This window comes from Elephantulus edwardii, unplaced genomic scaffold (assembly GCF_000299155.1).
Source record: "Elephantulus edwardii isolate Elephantulus edwardi_28Jun2011 unplaced genomic scaffold, EleEdw1.0 scaffold00116, whole genome shotgun sequence".
Taxonomy (NCBI): Eukaryota; Metazoa; Chordata; class Mammalia; order Macroscelidea; family Macroscelididae; genus Elephantulus; species Elephantulus edwardii.
The window spans coordinates 8,643,899-8,666,091 of NW_006399866.1; the positions used below are offsets into that span (position 1 = coordinate 8,643,899).

A 22,193-nucleotide genomic window follows, 5' to 3' on the forward strand; every position below is an offset into this window, starting at 1 on the left:
GAAAAGATTAAAAGTATCAGTGACTTCATTTTACTTGGATCCACAGTCAGCATCCATAACAGTGTTCACCGTTCATTAGATACTGTCAGCTAATTCATAGCTGACCCTCCAGAGGGTTTTCAGAGTCCATTATAACAGCAATCAAGAAATCAAAAGATTTGTTGCATTAGAAAATCCATTGTCAAGGACTTCTGTAAAATGCTAAAGATCAAACATATCAGTTTAAAGATTGTAAGTACACTAGGTCTTTCTATGAAGACGGTACTGACAGTGAAGAAGAAAGCCCCTGACTCTCCCAAATCTGAAGCCAAAGCAAAGACGTTAAAGGCCAAGAAGACAGTCCTGAAGGCCATCTAAGTCCACAAAAAAGAAGAGTTACATGCACCCACCTTCAGTGTAAGTTGCTGAGACTATGAAAGCAGCCCAAATATCCCTAAAAGAGTGCCCCCAGGAGAAACAAGCTTAACCACTATGCCATCATCAAGTTTCCCTTGACCATTGAGTCAGCTGTGAACATAGAAAATAACAACACACTTGTGTTCATTGTGGATGCCATGGCTAGTAAACACCAAATCAAATAAGCTGTAAAGAAGCTCTGTGACACTGATATGGCCAAAGTCAAAACTCTAATTAGGCCTGATAGCCAGAAGGCCTGGTTCGACTTTCTCCTTACTGTGATGCTTTGGATGCTGCCAACAAAATTAGGATCATCTAAAAGGGAGCTCTGGTGGCCTAATGGCAAGAAGCTGCACTGCAATCCTGAAGCCATGTGGTTCAAGGCCACGAGCTGCTCTGTGGGAGAAGGTTGGGCATTCTCCTCCCATGCGATTACCTGCCTCTGAAAACCCACTGGAGGGTCAGCTGTGGGTCGGTTCTGACTTGACAGTACACCACCACAACAACAAACTGAGTCTAGCTGGCTATTTCTAAGTATCAGTTTTTCTCACATACCCCCACCTCCCCACACCCGCAAAAGAAAGACATTAGGTACATTAGAACCAAGCCATGATGTTTTCAGATACTCCATATGCTTCTGAAAGTTGGACAATGACTAAAGATATTAGAAGAACTTATGCCATTGAATGATCATCTTAGTGAAGAGGACTGCCCATGGGATATCCCGTGAATAAATAAGTGCCTATCTTGGGGTGAAGTGCAGCCAACATGTTCCTTAGAGGCAAGAATGGTGACTCATCAACTCACAAACTCTGAGCCTGTTGTTAGGAGGGGAAAGTCCCTGGGAAAAGTCATAATGCTGGGAAAGGTACAGGGTAAGAGAAAAAAAAGACTGCTCTCAACAAGGTTTATTGACATAGTGAATGTAACAGTGGACTTGAACATTTGAGATTATGAGGTTCAGATTTGTTCGTGGATGGGGTCACTATGAGTTGTAATGGCACCTAACAACATCTAGGCAAGTATTTCAGGGGAGACCATTTAGGCTCAAGTCAGCACATGCCAGGGCATCTCTGTGGCTCTAGTGTATTGTGTATGTGGCATATTTGAACAATGGTAAAGGAATCCATTGTGACTAGTCAAGAGTGAATTAGAATGGAAAATTTTTCTGAATATAATGATATTCTGGTCATTGAGACCTTATAAGCTATTGTAGAGACTTTTGGACTATGTCACAGTTGTTGCATGCTGGCAATTCGGAACTGGCTCATGTCTCACCAGCTGCAGGAGGAGATTTGTTTTTATCCTTAACCAGACTCACTGCCATTGAGTTAATCTAACTCATAGCAACCCTCCATTGGGTTATGGAAGCTATAAATCTTAACCCATGTGTCTGCCTTAGAACTGCTGGTAGATAAGAACTACTAGAGAATTATGGCCTTTTGATTAACAGTTCTAAAAAGCTATGCCCTACACCACCAGAGCTCTTCAATAATTTGTTGTTAGGTGCCATTAAGTCAACTAGGACGTTAGCAGCCTTAACAACAGATTTGAACCTTGCCCTATCCTGCGTCATTCTCATGATCCCTGCTGTGCTCGTGCCCATTGTGCAGTAACTGTATCAGTCCATCTTGATGAGGATATTCCTCTCTTTTGCTGAGTGTCTTCCTTTCCCAGTATGATGTCTCTCTTCAGGGACGTCCAAAGTAAAGTGAGGTGGAATACTAGAGAATTACAATCTAGAGGAAAATAGCCCTCTTTTTTCCTTTTCTTTACCTGAAAATCAGACTTTCTAGGGATTTTTATGCAATTTCATCTTGCACACAGCAACACGGCTAGGACATAATTAGTAAAATCCTGTGCTTTTCCCTTTTATCTTTTTTTCCCCTACCTATCTATATAATGTTTATGGTTTCTAGAACTGTCTTTGGTTTTTCAAACTTTTTCTTGTTCTATTTCAGCTTTGAAATAGTTAATTTTTTCCTAATGTGCCACTTTCTTTAACCTTTTCCCTTCCTATTTAATTGATGATGAATAATTATAGGGGGAATAGAAGTGTTATTTTGCCTTCAGCAAAATGTTTTTATGTTCCCTTAGCTTTACTGAGGGAGAGCTCTGATGGCTACTGGGAAGGAATTACACTGCCAATTGCTGTGCGGTACTAAGATGAGCAGTCTCCTCCCATGTGACTTACAGCTTCTGAAAATTCGCTGGAGGGGCAGCTATGAATCAGTTCTGACTCCATGGCATATAATGACACCAACAACAATTTTACTGAGTGCAAAGTGTGAATATTTCCTAAGAGTGGCTCCTTTAGCCTTTCTTACCTATGGAAATCTGGATATTCTTCAAAAACATATCCTCATTTATTGTAAAAGTATTACAATGATCTGGATATTCTTTGAAATCCTTTCTTTTAAAGTGTTACAAATGAAATGTGCAAGGAGCTGGAGTCAGAAAATCAAAAGGGCTGAGCTCGCTCAACATTTTTTAAGCTCAAGGAACTGAAAATCAACTTCAAACCTCGAGTTGCAATACTTAAGGATGCTTTGAGCAGAATATGAAATGATGCAGGAAGCATTAAAAGAAGATGGAAAGAGTATACAGAGTCATTGTACCAAAAGGAATTGGTGGTCACAGAAGAATTTAATGAAACAACGTATGAGCAAGAGCCTGTGGTGATGAAGGAGGAAGTTCAAGCTGCTCTGAATGAATTGGCAAAAAACAAGGCCCCAGGAATTGATGGCATACCGATTGACATATTTCAACAGATGCTGCCCTGGGCATGCTCACCAAGTTGTGCCAAGAACTATGGAGGACAACCACCTGGCTTACTGACTGGAAGAGATCTATATTTGTTCCCATTCCAAAGAAAGATGATTCAACAGAAATTATCAAACAATATCATTGATACCACATGCAAGCAAGATTCTGCTGAAGATCATCCAAAAACTACTGGAATAGCACATCAACAGAGAACTGCCACAAGTGCAGGCTGGATTTAGAAGAGACTTTGACACTAGGGATACCATAGCTAATGTCAGATGGATCTTGGCTGAAAGCGAGAGTACCAGAGGAATGTCTATCTGTGTTTCATTAACTGTGCAAAGGCATTTGACTGTGTGGATCACAACAGACTGTGGCTGACTTTGAGAAGAATGGGAATCCCAGAACACTTGATTGTGCTTAGGCAAAACTTATACTTGGACCAGGAGGCAGTTGTCAAAACAGAGCAAGGAAACACTGCAGAGTTCAGAATTGGGGAAGAGTGTGCATCAAGGATGTGTCCTATCTCCATATCTCTTCAATCTAAATGCAGAACAGATTATCTGGGAGGCTGGGCTCTATGAGGAAAAGTGTGGCATCACCTTACCCTTTCCATAACCTGACAAGGCACTCTTTTAAAGATTTTGTTGTTGTTGTTATGTGCCGTCGAGTCGCTTGCGACTCATAGCGACCCTATGTACAACAGCCCTAAACTCTGCTCTGTCCTATGCCAATCGCACTGTCTCTCACACTCCCATCCCAATTATCCCAGTCACTGAATCAATCCACCTCATAGAGGGCCTTCCTCTCCTGTGCTGTCCCTCCACCCTCCCAAGCATGATGTCCCTCTCCAACGACTGGTCTCTCCTCACAACATGTTCAAAGTATGTTAGACGGAGCCTCAGAATCCTTGCCTCCAAGGAGCCACCCGGTTTAACCCTTTCCAGGACAAATCTGTTTGTTTTCCTAGCAGTCCATGGTATTCTCAATATGGCACAACACTGCTTGCTGAAACGAGGAGCACCTGAAGCACTTGTTGCAGAAGGTCAAGGATTGCAGCCTTCAATATGGATTGAAGCTCAAAGTCAAGAAAACAAAGATTCTCACCACTGGGCCAGTTGGTAGCATCATGATAGATGGTGAAGAGATTGAGATTGAGATTGTTGACAGCTTCAGTTTGCTTGGCTCTACAGTCAAAGACAAATTACATTTGGAAAGTCTGTTGTCAGAGACCTCTCCAAGGTACTGAGGAGCAATAATGTCAGTCTGGAGACTAAGGTGCACCTGATACAGGCCATAGTCTTTGCAGTCACTTGCTGTGCTTCAGAGAGCTGAACAATGACTAGGGACGATAGAAGGAGAGTTGATGCCTTTGAGCTGTGGTGCTGGAGAAGAGCAATAAATATACCATGGACTTTTAGGAGAGCAAACAGATTTGTCCTGGAGAGTGTGAAGCCAGGTTGCTCCTTGGAGGCAAGGATTCTGAAGCTTCTTCTAACATATTTTGGATATGGTACAAGCAGGGACCAGTCATTGGAGAGAGGGACATCATGCTTGGAAGGGTTGGAGGTACAGGGCAGGAGAGGAATACTCTCTATGAGATGGATTGAGTCTGTCACTGGAGTAATGGAAATAGGCGTATCAGAGACAATAAGACTGGCAAGGGATAGAGCAGGGTTTAGGGTTGTACATAGGGTCGCTATGAGTCGCAAGTGACTCGATAGCACATAACAACAACAACATTGTCATAAAACCTCACTAAGTAAAACATGAAATCATCATATACCATTAGGACATCCCTCTCCCTAGAGGCTCACATTTTGTTTTATTGGAAGCATAGCATTGATCTATGGTTGCATACCTGAACTCCCACTTTGGTCTGTGTTTTCTGATTCATTTTTTTAGAGAGGGGCTGCTCAGTTTTAAGTGCATCTAACCCTTTATATTTTATGGTTTTTCAAGTCTTTGTGTTGCTACCCAAATTTCCATAATTCCAGAGGAAGAGAATCTTCTGTGACTTTTTAAGAGTCTCAGCTTGGATTAAAGTTGGCTACAAGACAAGTTTAATATTCAGAAAGTCTAATTTAGAATGATTCTTTGTTGAGTGAATCAGTTAATTTTGATTAATTTATGAATGAAATTTACATGTATAAGAATGACACTTACTGAAAACATTGAAATTCAGATTTTAAATTAACCTTACTTTCTACTACTTTTTTAAGGTATTATTTATAGCAGATATAATTCACCCATTTAGGTGTACAGTTAGAGAAGTTTTGTTAAATCCTATAGTTGTGCAGTTAACAAAATCAAATTCTAGACTGCTTTGATCAACCCAGAATTTCTTATGCTTTTTTGCAGTTATCATTGCCTCTACCCTTGTCAGAGGTTCAAGTAGGATTTAGAAGAGTCCGTAGCACCAGGGATGTCACTGCTGATGTCAGATGGATCCTGGCTGAAAGTAAAGAATACCAGAAGAATGTCTATTTGTGCTTTATTGACTGTACAAAGGCATTTGACTGTGTGCATCATAACAATTTGAGGCTGACATTGAGAAGAATAAGAGTCCCATAGCATTTAATTTTGCTCATGTGGAGCCTATACCTGGACTAGGAGGCTGTTGTGCATACAGAGGAGGGGAATACTGAATGGTTTAAATTGAGAAGGGCGTGCACCGAGGTTGTATTCTCTCTCCATACCTATTCAATCTGTATGCCGAGCAAATAATTCTATAAAGAGGAATGTGACATCAGTATCGGAGGGAAACTCTGTGTTATGCAGATGACACAACTTTGTCTGCTGAAAGTGAGGAGGACTTGAAGCCTTTGTTGCAGAAGCTCAAAGAATGCAGCCTTTGGTATGGACTGCATCTTAGTGTCAGGAAAACAAAGATTCTTAACACTGGACTGATAGGCAAAATCATGATGGATGGAGAGGAGATTGAAACTACCAACAGCTTCATCTTGCTTGGATCCACAATTAACATCCTTGCTACCAGTAATCAGGAAATAAGTAGATGCATTACACTCTTGCACTGGGAAAATCTGCAATTAGAGACCTCTCTAAACTGTTTTCCCCCCCTCCAAATTATTGAGGAGTAATGATGTCAGTTTGAGATCTAAGGTAAATCTGATTTCAGGCCTTAGTCTTCCCATTCACTTCCCATGCATCTGACGCCTCTGAGCTGTGGTGTTGGAGAAAAACACTGAACGTTCCATGGATGGCCAAAAGAACAAGTATGTTTTGGAGAGGGTTCGGCTTGGTGCATTTTGTAGGCAAGAATGATGAGGCTTCACCTCACATACTTTGGACATGTTGCTAGCAGGGGCTATTCCTTGGAGAAGGACATGAAGGGTAGAGGGTCGGCAAAGGAGAGGACAACCCTCAACCAGGTGTTTGGACACAATGACTGCCACAGTAGATTCTGGTGTGTCAAGTAGTGTAAGGATGGCACAGGATAAAACAGGGTTCAGATCTTTTGTTTATAGGGTCACTATGAATCATACATGATACTCCATGACACCTGAGAACAACGACTACTACCCTAATCCCCTTTGTGAAGGATCAACAATAGTATTTAACAAAACTTACCTGATTATACAAAAAACCAAAATAAGACATTAAATGGGTGTGTCATTACAGTAGAACCAAATGAAGTAAATAAGATCACAACAGAATGTTATGAAAAATTTAAAAACCTTAAGGAATGGACAAATTTTTAGAAACACACTACCTCTTACACTGACGCAGATAGAAGTTGAATATCTGAGCATATCCATAACAAAAAAACAATGAAGATGTTACACATCCTTAAGGGATCAGATGCGGAAATTATTTTTTAATTTATTTTATTATTTTTTTGTGTGTGTGTACCATCAAATCGGATGTCACTAGTACAGGAGGAGATTGCCACTCCTCCAGCAGAGCATCTAGTAGATTCGAACCACATACCTCTGGGAGTGAAGTGCAGCTTCTTGCCACTAGGCCACCAGAGATCCCATCAGATGCAGAAATTCTTGACATAATTCCAACCAACCTTATTCAATAACAGTTAAAAATACAATACAGTATGACAATTGAGATTCATACTAGGAATGCAAAGCTCTTCTGATGTTTTAAAAAATTGATCAGTGTAATTCTCCACATAATAAAACAATGATGAATCAGATGATGACCTCATTCAATACAGAAAAGATATTTCACACAATCCAACATCCTTTCCTAAAAAAAACGATAAGCTAAAACACTGAAAGAATTTTTCTTTTACTTTTCCAAGATGGGAGTGTACTGGGTGGGGAGGGTTGGAAGGGTAGAAAAGTGCAACAATGAATGAATGGAAATCCAAATTCTATAAATTTTCATTGACATTAATAATAAAAATTTAAAAAAGAAAACTATAAGAGAAATAGGAATAGAAGGGAAATTCCTAAACATAAAGAGTGACACGTTCAATGCAATTCCAATACAAATACCAATTCCATTCTTCAATGAGATGGAAAAGGCAATCTCCAGCTTCATTTGGAATGGAAAGAAGCCCCGAATAAGCAAAGCAGTCCTTAAAAATAGAAATATGAACAGACACTTCACCAAAGAAGACATTCAGATGGCCAAAAGCACATGAAGAAATGTTCAAAATCCCTAGCTCTGAAAGAGATGCAAATTAAGACAACTATGAGATGATATCTCACCCCAGTAAGACTAGCAAAATTTAACAGAACAGCAAGCAACAAATGCTGGCGAGGTTGTGGAGAGACTGGAACCCTGATTCACTGTTGGTGGGAGTGTAAAATGGTGCAACAAGCTGTATGGTGCTTTCTCAAAAAGTTGCAAATAGAGATACCATTTGCCCCGGCAATTCCACTACTGGGAATATACCCTAAAGAGACCATAAATGACATCCAAGTAGATAAATGCATACCCATGTTTATTGCGGCTTTGTTCACAATAGCAAGGAGGTGGAAACAACCTAAGTGCCTGTCAACAAACGAATGGGTAGAGAAGCTGTGGTATATTCACATGATGGAATACTACGCTGCATTTGAAAGACAAGAAACTCATGCAATATTATTCAAAATGGGTGACCCTGGAGGACATGATACTGCGTGAAATATCTCAGTCACAAAGGGACAAATGCTATATGGTGCCACTGTTGTAGAATGAGGCTGACATCGGGGTGGGGGTAAGACTGAGAAAAACTGGATACATTTTGTTTACTGCATTGAAGTCTATGAGGGAGAGGATAGTTTAAAAGTATTATATTTTAGGGCATTATGTTTATCATAAGAGTACGGAATGAGGGTTGCAGAGTGGATTATATTGGGGGTGAGGATGGGGTTGGGGGGCGTGCGGTGGGAGGATTGTATACCACTGAAGGAGTTTTGCTTTTCAAGGAGAGGAGTGAAGGGTGGGGAGAACAGTGCAACAATGAATGAATGGAATTCCAAAATCTCTGTAGGTGTTCATTGAAATAAAAAAAAAAAGCAAAGATACCAGTGTAAGAACCAAGGTACATATGATCCAAACCATGATACTTTCAATTATTTCTTTTTTCATTTAAAAATTGAACGAACAATGAAAAAAAAACAAGTGACATATATGCAAATCCAGTAGCCAACATTATGTTCCATAAAGATAGAGAATGGGAAATAGACACAGAGGTCCACTATCACTACTCTCATTTGACATTGTACAGAAAATCCTAACTACAGCAGTAAGGCAAGAGAGAGAAATAAAGGATATCCACATTAGAAAAAAAGAAGTAAAACTGTATTTGTAGATGGCATGGTCCTAAACATAACAAATACCAGAGATTTTACAGGAAAGTTACTGAAACTAATGTTGTTGTCGTTGACTCCAACTCATAGTGACCTGCTATACAACAGAACAAAACTCTCATTTGGCACCTGCCTCGTAATGGATAGCTTAAGTTGTTCATTATCCCAGCCACTGTGTCATTCTATCTTGTTGAAAACCTGTTGTTTACCAACCTTCTGTTTTACCAAGCATGGTATCTTTCTCCAGGATCTGGCCTCTCCTGATAACATCCCCAATAGTCATATAGTAGGTTACATAAACTATACTGCTAAAATTAGTACTGTGTGCTTATTTATATTGGAGATTATATTCTTATTTCCAACTTTGTATGGGAAGGAAGGGGTCCCCCAAAAGGTAAAGAAAACAACGTAAGAGTCTACACAATTCTCAACCTAATTGTTATAAACCCATGGTAATAAAAGCAGCCTGGTACTGGTTCAGTAACAGATAAATATATTGCCAGGGAAAGAAAATTGAGAACCCAGAAATAAACCCATCCACTTGATTTTTTTTTTTTGCAAGACATTTTCATTTTTACTTATTTTTCCCCCCACAAATATGAATAGAATTCAAGCCAAAGAGAAAGATGGGGTGGGGATTGACTCAGGCTGAATTAGAGATATAGGTATCTGGTGGGGAAAGGGCCAGAAGCCTAAAAGGGAGAAGGGGGTGGGACTGATACTGAGGACCAGGCCTTGCTCATCAGGCTTCTTTCTAACATGAATTCCTGTTGAAGTTTTCCACAAGGACAGAGGACAGCACCTTGTGAGTGACTTCACAGGCATAGACACTGTGGCTATTGTAGGTGCTTGTGGGGCTCATCATGGTGCTGCTGAGACTGTAGGTGCTGTCTTTGCTGTCCTGCTCCGTGAAGCTCTGATAGATGCCGTTTTCCTGCTGGACACCATCCACCTTCCAGACCACCTCGATATCTTTAGGGTAGAAGTTATTTGCCATACATCCACTTGATCTTTGATAAAGGGTTGAAGTCTGTTCAATGGGAAGAAACAGATTGTTTAACAAATGGTGCTATCTAAAACTTGATATTCATTAGTAGAAAAATTACACATAATCCTTTATTTACACCATGAACAAAATGTAGCTTAAAATGGCTCAAATACCTAAATGTTAAATCTAAGATTTAAAAGTTTCTGTGAAGATAACATAGGGACAAAATAGGGAAACTAATTTTTGGCATAAATAGTCTATTATAGCCAGCCAAAAAAAAATGCATGAATAACAGGATAAATTTGAAAACTGGGACTTCGTAAAAATCAGATACTTAATTTTCATCAAATAACTTTACCAAAAAAGAGTGAAAAAGAGAACATATAGACTGGGATAAGTGTCTTTCTCTGACCAGAACCTAATCTCTAAAATATGTAGAAAATGTCAACAACTTAAAAAAACAAAAACACAACCAAAAAAACCCAGAACAACCTTATTTAAAAATGGTCAAATCACCAAAGAGGACCGTCAGTTCACCAACAAAACCATGAGAAGATGCACTTAATCATTAGCCACTGTTAGGTGCAGTTGAGGTAGCTGTGACAGGTAGTGTACAGCACAGTGAAGCAATGCTCCATCTGGCACCATCGTTACAATTACTTGCTTCTGTGCTTGAGCCCATGTTAGTGCAACTTTGTTGTCTTGTTAGGGATCTTCCTTTTCTTCATTTACCTTCCACTTTACCAAGTTTGATGTCTTTCTTTATGAGCTGATACCTCCTTCCTGATAACATGACCAAGGTATAAGAAACAAAATCTTACCTACCTTCCTATCATCTAAGAAGTGTTCTGGCAACACTTTTCCAAGACAGATTTGTTTCTTCTTTTGGCATTCTATGGTATATTCTATCATGTGATCTCCAGCCTCGTTTCTGTCACCAGGGCCTATTTTCCAATCACCAGTCCTTCTTTGTTCCTGATATTTTCATTCTGGTGACCAATTATTATTAATATAATATCTTTTTTCTTTTATTTTATACTGATTTATTTACAAAATTTGAATACATTATTTCTCTTGTTATATACAAAATTCATGATAAATAAAAAGTACAGTAAATTTCAAACTGTAGAAGTTGGTAGAAATCTTAAATTTCTTCATCTCTGGCTTTATTGGTTGGACTCAATGACACTTAACAACAACAACAACACATACACACACATGAACCTCACCTGATGGGCTACACAGAAATGAAAATTACTACATCTGTTGAAAGAGATGTGGAGTTCATTATGAACAGTCAAAATAAGGACAGGGCCTAACTGTGGAACAGACCATCAGTTGCTCACATGCAAGTTCAAATTAAAATGGAAGAAAATTTAAATAAGTCCACAAGTGACAAAATATGATCTTGAGTTTATCAAAACTGGATTGAAAAACTGTATCAAGAATAGATTTGATATACTGGATAATAATGACTAAAGACCAGATGAGTTGAGGGATGACATCAACTGCATTGTCATGAAGAAAGCAGAAAGTCGTTATAAAGGCAGAGCAGAAAGAAAAGTAAAAATGGATGTCAGAAAAGACCCTGAAACCTTCATTAAAACAAACAGGGAAGCCAAGTCACCCCTTTACTCTCCACCTTTGTAAAACATCATGTACTATTCCAGGAACTGGCTTCTCCAGACACTGTGCCCAAAGTGTGTGAGACAGTCTCACAATTTTTGCTTGTAAGCAGCACTCTGGCTGTACATTTTCAAAAAACAGATTTATTTGTTCTGGCAGTCCATGCAGTAGTCAGTACTCTTTCTTTTGGTAGTGATAAAAATGTTCTAATGGTTATACAAGTCTGAATGCATTAAAACCACTGAGCTATAACAATTTAAGTCTTAAGAAACAAAAAAAATCTATGTCTCTGGTGGTCTAGTCGATAGATGAATTTATTATATGTGAATTAAGTTTAACAGAGTTTATGGATATATTTAACCAATTACTGCTTAAAGAAATAATAACTTCCCTTTCTCTTTTGAGGAGTTTTTTTTTAACCTCTTATGCATCCAGTGTAATTTTTTAAAAAAATATGGAAGTAGAAAGCTGTAGATCATCAGTATCTTTTAATGGTTTATTCTTGTTTATTTTGGGTAGTACAAATCACGTGTGTAACTTGACATTTTCTTGAATAACAGCTTTTTATTGGCTGAGGTATTTCTTTTGGGTGGTCTCAAATGAGTTTCTTTATAAAATGATTCTTTTTTGTTGCCATCCACTTGTTACCCAACTTATGTAACTCAACATAATTTGTTCTAGATTCAGCTATTTTGTGCATTATTTCATGAATTCATAATCATTTTTTAATGATGCATAATACCATTTCTTTGGCTATTATGTTGACACTTGAATTGTTCCCAACTCTTTGCTATTGGAAATGTTGCAGTAAACATGGGTCTGTGCCTGTCAGTTTGTTTTACAGCTCTTATTTTGGGGGGTTATATACTTAGTAGTGAAATTGTTGCATCAAATGTTTTTTTTTGTTGTTTTTTTTTTTAAATACAACAAAATGTTTAATGAACAAATTCGTCTTAGCAAATATGAAACTGCCACAGAGGGAGGGGGTACGGGCCACAAGGTGGGGCAGGTGGGGTGACTGGAGAACCAACTACGGAAGAAACCGGGGGGACCAGGGGCCAGAGGCAGGGCAGGCGCTGTGGTCCTGGGGAGGGCTGGGCACGCGGCCAGACAACAGAATTCAAAATCTTTTGGCCATAAAATAAAAACACGCTATGTTCTAGGTGGGCAGGCGGAGACAAGGGGGCAGGGGCTGGGGTCCTGTGCCCCCACTGTGGCCCTGCCCTCTGTGTCTGGGAGTACACTGCCCCGCCCGCCCCACTGCTGCCATTCCAGTTGCTGCCGCTGTCACTGGCTGTCACTCCTCTGCCATCGTCTTCAGAGGGAAGAGGGAGGTGGGGGGGCATGCCCCCGCCGGCCTGCCCGTCTGCCTCTACCAGAAGTCCCTGCGGTGGTAGGAGTCGGGGTCGCAGTACTTTGTGACAACCACTCTGTTGGTGAACTTGCGGCCAGTCAGGCCCTGCATGGCTTTCTGACAGTCAAACACAGAGGTGAACTCCACAAAGATCTTTCCACAGCCGGGCACCTCGACGGCGTCCACGGGCCACGGGATCTCGATGGACTTGACGAGCCTGTTCTTGCTGCACTCGTCGCGCACGTCCTCCACGATCTCCTCGTACTCCTCGTCGTCCAGCAGCTCCTCGGGCAGCACCATGTTCATGAGGCACAGCACCTCGGTCGGGTGGCCGCCTATCTGCACCTGGGAGCTCATGAGCCCAGACACCTGCAGCGTCACCGGCGTCTAGTTGATGGGGGGGGGGGCTCACCAGCGTGGCATTCTTGGCGCCCACACTCGCTCGCTGGACCAACAGTTTCTTGTCCCATAACTGCATGCCGTTCAATCCTGCGATGGCCTGCTCTGTGACGTTGATGTCCACGTACTCACAGAAGACGTAGCCTTTGGGCAGTCCTGTGGCACTGTCCTTGACCAGGTTGAAGGCCTTGAGAGGCCCAAACGATGTCAGCAATTCCTTTACCCGATCATCATTCAGGCAGTTGGGTAAGCCCCCGATTAAGAGCTTGTGAGCAGAGTCAGGGACCACAGTGGACACCACTCCAGGCACTTAGACAGAGGGGTTCTCTGACATGCCGGGCAGTGGCTGGTAGTCGTGGGGTCTGCGGATCTTCAGCGACTGGCCTTGGAAGATGATGCCATCAAAGGCCATGGCCTGGGTGGTCTCGTCCACTGACCGGAACTCCAAAAAGGCGAAGTTCTTGTCCTGGTTGATCTGCACAGCCAAGACTGGGTTTCCAGGGGCCTGCGTCAGCCCCCCGAGGCGCATCTGGGCGTTGAAGAAGTCCATCATGGCCTCCTCAGAGATGCTGAAGGGGATGCAGACACCGGGCCTGTCTGGTCATCTGGCTGCCAACCACGGGGACCGGCGTCGGGGTCACAGCCAGACCATCAGGGGTCATGGTGGGGAGGAGGGCGGTGGCTGGAATCTGACCTGCAGCTTGCATGGCCTTGTACTGCATAGGGGTGATGTGCTCGAAACCGGGGGGCGGCACGTCCCAGTACTTGCGGACCTTCTTCTTCTTTTCATGACGGGGGGAGCGAATCAGTCCACCGTGCTCATCCTTTGCGCCTCTGGTCAAAGGTTTGCTGCGTCGCCGCCGGTCCCGAGATGCGCTGTGCGGGTCCCTGTTGCGCCGTTCGCGGCTCCGGCTCCGGCGCTTGCGGTCTCGGCTCCGAGAGCGGCTGTGGCTGCGCTTCCGGTGCCGGTTCTCCTTGTCCCGCTCTTGCTTATTCTCGTTGAGCTGCCGCTCGAACTCATCGAAGTCCGACATGCTGAGAAGGCCGCCTACTCAACTCGCCTCGCCTTGCCGCCCGCTCCGGCCGCTTCGGCTACTTCCGCCGCCCGCTTCAGCTACTTCCCTCAAATGTTATTTTATATTCTCAACACTCTGGGGAAGCAAATTGGCCTCTAATTTATGGTGGCCCTGTGTATTGCAGAATCAAATGCCTTCCTATCCTGCACTTACTTCCTAATTTGTTGTGGATCAAACCATGTGATACATAGAGTTTTCTTCTTTCCCCCTCCCTTGTATTGTGATTTGAATGAAAATTGTCAAAGGAGATTGGTTTTCCATTCAACTACTCATACACATTTTATTTAATAACATTAGTTACAATACCTACATTAAAAGTCTATTTTTCCCACTTCTTCTCTGTGATTCTCTTCCCTATTAATCCATCTATCCTGTCCCTTTCCGCCTGCTGAGCCTTATCCCTGGGCAATGATGCTTTTTTAAATCTTTCGCACTTTGTTATTCTAGGATGTGAATGCCTTCCTAAAAGTAATATTTATCTTGCAAATCTGTCTAATATTTGCAAGTCTCAGGCCAGGAATGCTTCCTATGAGTTGCAAGTGTCTTGATGGCACATAACAACAACAACAACAGGCCAGGAAGCCAGGCCATTTTTATATAGAAGTAGTTATTATTGCACTCTCAGAATATGGCACTTAGTCAATGTTTACATATGAACAAAAATCACTCTAATAGCTCAACTTTCAACCAAACAATAGATTATGGTTCTTACTCACTCTTCAAATATAGAACAAAGCCCACTCCTGTGGATGAAAATGCTAAAGAAAACTGTAAAACATAAAAATACGTTTACATTGAGTGATTCTCAGTAGTGTATTACCAAACCTTATTCTTAACCTCCTTTAGCATACTTGTGTACATAGACCATGACTGCTACTTCTGTCATTTTTCTATATAATTAGCAATTGAAAGACTGTATCTTGTGCTTCATTATTTCTTGAGTCTTGTTGGTTGGTAATTGAGGTAAATGCTTGCATGTTTTTGTTCCTTTTTTTGAGCCTTTGTTATGTGGTTGGTAATTGAGGTAAATGCTTTTATGTTTTTGTTCTTTTTTTGAGCCTTTGTTATGAAATAGACACTATTTAAAGTAATCTACATTATGTTTAACTGTTGCCTTTGTAGGTGTTCTCTACCATAGAACAGACAGCTTTTATGAATCATCACCAGAAGGCTGCTTCAGGTTATGTTCCCATATATCTTTCATCAGGATTTATATTTTTGGTGATTTCTTTCATTTTGTACATTTTTACATTCCCTTTTTGTATCTTCATAAATAGCCCTTGTTTACATCTTATGTTCATTCTTTTCAAGTGATTAATTAACAGTACCTCAGTTTGCCTTTATGTTCAAGTTGTTTCTGATACATTGTGCAACAAACTGAAATACTGCTCAGACTATGCCATTGGCACAGTTGGTGCTTTGCTTGAGCTCATTGCTCCAGTTACTGTGTCAGTGCATCCTGTTGAGGGTCTTCTTTCTTTTCATTAACCCTCTACTTTACCAAACATGGTGTCCTCCACAAGGGACTGATCCCTCCTGACCTAGATTTTATTGGGTTAGTACTCAAATTATGGTGGGTCCCATTTTAGTCTATCTTTAGTTAAATGAAAAGACCAGCAAAATTTGCCATTCCTGTAATTCTTATGGCATACTAAGATGAGAAAGACACAGGAAGAGCACATTTTAGATCCATTGTTCATGGGATTGTTTTGAGTCATAACCAACTTGATGGCATTTAACAATAACAATTATTTGCTACTGGAAAAAAGTAGAAACTATTTGTCTTAACAGTAAGATAAAATGAGAGTACCTTTTACAACACTCAGGGAAACTGAGAACATTTGGAATCCTAGAAACTTATAATATGTGAAATACAAGTCCATGTAATCAAACTGTTTATATGCTTATCTGAAACAAGACTCATTATTCAGGTTACCTCTAGGAAAGGGAGCAAACCTAGAGAGAATAACTTGTGATTTACAAACAAAAGGGCTTCTGGAGGTGTTACAGGTGTATTGGAATAGGAGATGGAGAAAAGTGGCTTAGGTAAAGTTCCCCTTACACACCAGGCCGCTCTCCCCGTGGGCTGGGAGGCTTTCCCCATGGGCCAGACACCCTTCTTCTGGGGCTGCGTGGCTCTCTCCCCAGGGGCCAGACAGTGGCTCCCCTCCCTCCACAAGCTCTTCTGAGGTCCAGACCTTGTACCGTACTAGGGACTGAGGCTGAGGACAGCACTTCTGGAACTAGAGTCACCATCACTTTGCCTTCCTGTCCTCTAAGTGGTCTAATTGTAACTCAAAGTAGGTGTTATTACTTTCTCATTCTACAAATGGAGAAGGGTCTTCCAGAGTGTTGAATAGACCTGCTCAAGATTAAAAAAGTAATAAAGACAGTAGAACAAGTACTCATACCAAGGTTATCTGAAGGGAGACCTTGAGGCACTGAGCTCCGTTAGACACTTGAGTTAACCATCTTTGTCTTCCTCCAAAAGTGGTTCCTCTGGCATTTCAAATCCTCTGGCATTTCAAATCCCCAAGTGACAGCCTTGGAAATCCAGTGAAGGTTTAGCTAAGTGTTCGAGTTTTCAAGTTGGAAAAAGGACATCATTGCTGTTTCAGTACTCTGAGGAAACAAGGACCTCTCTTTTGCTGAAGAGTCCTCTGTTCCCCGTGGAAAGTTTGAGTGTCTTTATCTATAAGCAAAGTCCAGTCCAGAGCAAACCAACAGGGTGCAGCAGTCAACCTCATCCCACAGAATGAATCATCGTCTCTTCATCTAGTTGGGTTCTTGTCACCCTATCCAACCTCTTAAGGTTCAGTTTCTTCAGATAGCGAGCCCGTGTGATGGTCCACCCAGCAAACAGCAGCACCTATGTTTTTGGTGGTGAAAAGAGTCAACACAGTCAATAGTTTAACAAAGGTTGAAGTTTAGAGTCTGCCCAGAGGGGCTTTGAAAATTTGGTAATGACTTACACTGAGGAAAAAGATCTTCCCAAGGATGAGTATCGGTGAAAAGAAGAAAAAGCACTCAACTGAGATTCAGGGAGACTGGGTTCTGTCTTCTCCTCTCCCTCTGGGCCTCGGTGTCCCCACCTTGCAGCACCAGACCCTCCCCTGCTCGCTAAATCACCTTATCTTGGGAAAGCTCGCACAGGGCCAGACCCACAGACAAAAAGTGAAACTTTGAAACTTCAACAGGGCTGGAGCCCTGGCTGGCTGGTCCCTTTCCCTCTCCTCCCCGCTGTCCCTACCACCTCCCTGCGGTCCCTGAGCCAAGAATAAATTTTGAAAATCTGTTCTCTGGTTTTTTTTTCCTTTGTTTTTATATTTTATCCCTTTTTTTATGCTCTAGGGTGCTCTGGTGGTCTAATGGGTCAGGAGTTACACTAGCAACCCAAAGACTAATGATTCAAATCCACTAGCTGCACTGAGAGAGAAAAATGGGCACTCTACTCCATGGTGCACTGTACAGTTGGAGGAGGGAGAGGGTCAGATACATGTCAGTTCTAGCTCTATGGCACCTAACAACATTTATGCTCTAAATTTGCATGTAACAAATACCATCTTCCTTTAGCTTTTTAAATTATTTTTATATATCAAAATTAGAAATCATTTATGCAGTTAGTTGGGTGAGAGGAAAGAAAAATTGTAACATAACCGCTTCTTTCCTCAGGAATGAAAATCTCTCTTTGTTAATATTCTGTCTCTTGCCCTCCTTTTTAGCTTTTCCTTTTTGGCACTGGCTCTGCAACAGATACAGGCACACAGTATTCTTCAAGTACCCTGAGTAGGGAAAATTATTTGTTCCTTTCCCTAAATATCTCAAGCTGGTCATGGCTCAGTTTCCTCAGTATCAGTTTTGGTTTGATTGAGGTAGAGGAGATGAATGCACAATGTAGTAAGTGGAATCTTCAGCTTTTCTAACTAGTACCTTTTTTCTCCCTAATTTTCCCCTGTAAGTCTTTACTTTTCTTCACTACATTGCTTTCTGCTTAAATTATGCCATGTTTTCATTTAATTAGGGCTAGCATTTGCTTATTTGGGTGTATGAGTAGCTGTAATGTTGCTCGGTTGCTAAGTCTAATGTTTAAACTTACCCAGTAACTCAAGCAGAAGACCTGATTGTCTGCTCCCGTGTAGATTGTACTTAAGGACACTTATACACTGTCACTAACTATTGCTTTGAATCGAAAAATGACTTGGCCTCACAAAAACAACATGTGAGTTAGATAGGTGCACTTCTTCTTCTACATTTGATAGCAAAATGCATTCTTTGTAGCCTCTTGTAACAGTGTTTTCAGATGACCTGTTGTTTATGTCTTTGTTGCTCCACAGTCTTCTTCCTTGGCTTTCTTGTCTTAAATTCTTTTTTGTCTGCATAGTTTATTCAATTTGCGGAAAAACATCAGTTGAACATTTAGTGCCTATACATCTTTCTTAAAATTATTATTCTAGTGTGTAATTTTAACATCAAGAATGTGCTTGAATAAGCCAGAAAATTTGTTCCTAGTGACTAATTTGTGTATATTTCATGATAATTTTATGCTAGCTTTGATACATGGAGATGCTTTACATTCTGGTGAGGACCAGCTTTTTTGAGCTCTGACATTTGTTCATATCATGTGAATACCATCTGCATCAAGCAGTAGCTTGCTTCCTTGTTCCATTTGCACTGAATGTGGCAAAGGCATCATCTTCATTCCCCACGTATATGCTGAACATTTTTTTTGTGCTTATTTTTTGTGGTTTTTTTTTTTATAAATATATGCTGTTTTTCATTCCATTTATTACAGTTTTAGAACTAACAATTTTAGAATACATTACAACCTGCAAGGCAATTTCATATCCATTAAGTTAGTTTTATTGTCCAGTACAGCTGAGAAAACATAATAGTTTTTTTCCTTCTTTCTTAATTTTACAACCATTTCCTCTTTACAATTTGTCTTAAAATCTCTTTATTAGTATATGATGTAGATAAATGTTTTCTCTTATAATAAGGTTTTCCTTATATTTCATTTAGTTTCTTATATACCTTTATTCATTTCTCACCTTGTTTCCCTCTTTTCCGGAACCCTAATGATGCAGTGGTTAAAAGCTCTGCTTCTAACAGAGAGGTTTGATGGTCCAAACATAATAGCTTCTGTCCAGGAGAAGAGTGTGGCAGTTTGCTTCCCTAAAGATTACAGAAGCCTTACAAGTGGTGCTCATCTGTCCTGTAGGGTCACCATGAGCTGGAATTAAGTAAACAACAATGGGTTTGGGGAATTTTCCTTTATTTACAGTGTTGTTTCCTGTTTTATTGAAACCAATGGAACTGCGGAGTAATAATGTCAATACACATAATGTAATAACATAATAATAATAAAGTTGGTACACTTGAGTACTCTGTTTACCCATGTACTACCCATAGCTGTGTGTATCACATTTTGTTTCTAAATTTTCTTTGGTATATGTATTTTCACTCTTACATTGTTAATTGTTGTTTTTGTTATGTGCCGTCGTAGCATGATGTTCCTCTCCAAGGACCGGTCTCTCCTTACAGCATGTCCAAAGGATGTTAGATGAAGCCTCAGAATCCTTGCCTCCAGGGAGCTGCCTGGTTTAACCCTTTCCAGGGTGAATCTGTTTTCCTAGCAGTCCATGGTACCCTCAATACTCTTCTCCAGCACCACAACTCAAAGGCATCAATTCTCCTTCTATCCTCCTTAGTCACTGTCCAACTCTCTCTGGTGCATAACAAGTGATAGGAAAGACCATGGCCTGTGTCAGACATACCTTAGTCTCCAGAGAGACACCATTGCTCTTCAGTACTTTGGAGAGGTCCCTAACAGCAGACTTTCCCATCGCAATACATCTTTTAATTTCCTGACTACTGGTGCCGAGAGTGTTGACTGAGGAGCCAAGCAAACTAAAACTGTGAACAATCTCAGTCTCTTCACCATCCATCCTGATGCTGCCAATTGGTCCAGTGGTGAGAATCTTTGTCTTCTTGATGTTGAGCCTCAATCCATATTGGAGGCTGCAGTCCTTGACCCTCTGCAGCAAGCGCTTCAGGTCCTCCTCACTTTTAGCAAGCAGGGTTGTGTCAGCTGCATAAAGCAGATTGTTGATAGATCTTCCAGCAATCCTGACCCCACATTTCTCCCCATAGAGCCCAGCCTCCCGGATAATCTGTTCTGCATACAGGTTGAAAAGATATGGAGACAGGACACATCTCTGGCGTTCGCCTTTACCAATTTTGAACCATGCAGTGTTTCTTTGCTCTGTTCTGATGACTGCCTCTTGGTCCAAATATAGGTTTCTCATTAGCATGATCAAGTGTTCTGTGATTCCCATTCTTCTCAGAGTCAGCCACAGTTTGTTATGATCCACACAGTCAAACACCTTTGCATAATCAATGAAACACAGATATACATTCTTCTGGTGTTCCCTGCTTTTAGCTAAGATCCATCTAATATTAGCTACAGTATCTCTAGTACCACGACCCTTTCTAAACCCAACCTGGATTTCTGGCGGTTCTCTGCTTATGTGCTGTTCTAATTGTTTTTGGATAATCTTCAATAGAATCTTGCTAGCCTGTGAAATCAATATACTGTTCTATAGTTTCCACAATCTGTTGGGTCACCCTTCTTTGGGATGGAAACAGATATAGATAGATCTCTTCCAGTCAGTTGGCCAACTGGTTCTTCTCCAGATTTCTTGGCACAGTTTGGTGAGCCTGTCCAGGGCAGCATCTGTTAGCTCAAATATGTCAATTGGTATACCATCTATTCCTGGGGCCTTATTTTTTGCTATTTCCTTCAAGGCAGCCTGAACTTTCTTCATCACCGTAGGCTCTTGCTCATATGTTGTTTCATGAAATTCTTCAATGTATTATTACATTGTTAATACAGATTCAATTAAATCAGTTTTAACTCGTGGAAAAATCAGTTTTTCATACTAGAACCATGCATCATAAGGGTTTATTTTATGGAAGCAGAACACACACACACACACACACAAAAGAAGTCAAATACCAGGCCTTTCTTTTGAGGCACTTTTGTGTGGAATTATAAAAGTATTACTGTTGAGTCAAAACCTACTCATAGCTGACCTTCCATGGGTTTCCAAGGTTATAAATAATTCAAAAGGACTTATAGACTGTGCCACCAGAGCACCTATTTCATTAATATTGGTTATTTGCTAGGGAGCTCCAGTGGCATAGGCTGTAGAGTGTTTCACTGCTAACCCAAAGGTTGTGCCTCTTTGTCAGTTTGAATCCAACAGTTACTCAGAGGGAGAAAGGAGGACAATCTCCTTTGCAGTTTGTAGCCTTGGAAAACTGCTGGAGGGTCAACTATGACTTGGTTCTAACTCAACAGCAATGAGAATAAACTAATTTGGTTGCTTGTGTTGTTGTTAGGTGTTGTCGAATCAACTACAACTTACAGCAATCCTATGAACAGATGAGAACTTTGCCCTATCTTCCGCCAGCCATGCTCAAGCTCAATGTTACATTCACTGTCTGTCCATTAGGTTGAGCGTCTTCCTCTATTGGTCTAACTAACTCTGACTTTCCTAACATAGTGTCTTTTTCCAAGGATTTCTGCCTCTTGATAGCATGCGCAAGATATGTAAGACAAAATCTTACCATCCTTGCCTCCCATTGGAGAATGCCCTCATTGCACTTCTTCCATGAGACGTGTTTGTTCTTTTAGGAGACCGTGAGATAGTCAGTACTCTCTACCAGCACCCCAAGTCAGAGGCTTTTAGTCTTCTATCATCTTTATTCATTGTCCAACTTTCAGATGCTTAGGAAGCAGTTGAAAGGTTGTA

General features: G+C 41.0%; 1 protein-coding gene and 1 pseudogene across 1 annotated transcript in view; one reads left to right on the top strand and one right to left on the bottom strand.

The window, feature by feature from the left end:
• Positions 1-22,193, top strand: part of SCAI (suppressor of cancer cell invasion) — a 196,171-nt gene that overhangs the window by 65,425 nt on the left and 108,553 nt on the right. The gene's annotated exons all lie outside the window — the stretch shown is intronic.
• LOC102846542 lies at positions 12,923-14,337 on the bottom strand (annotated as a pseudogene).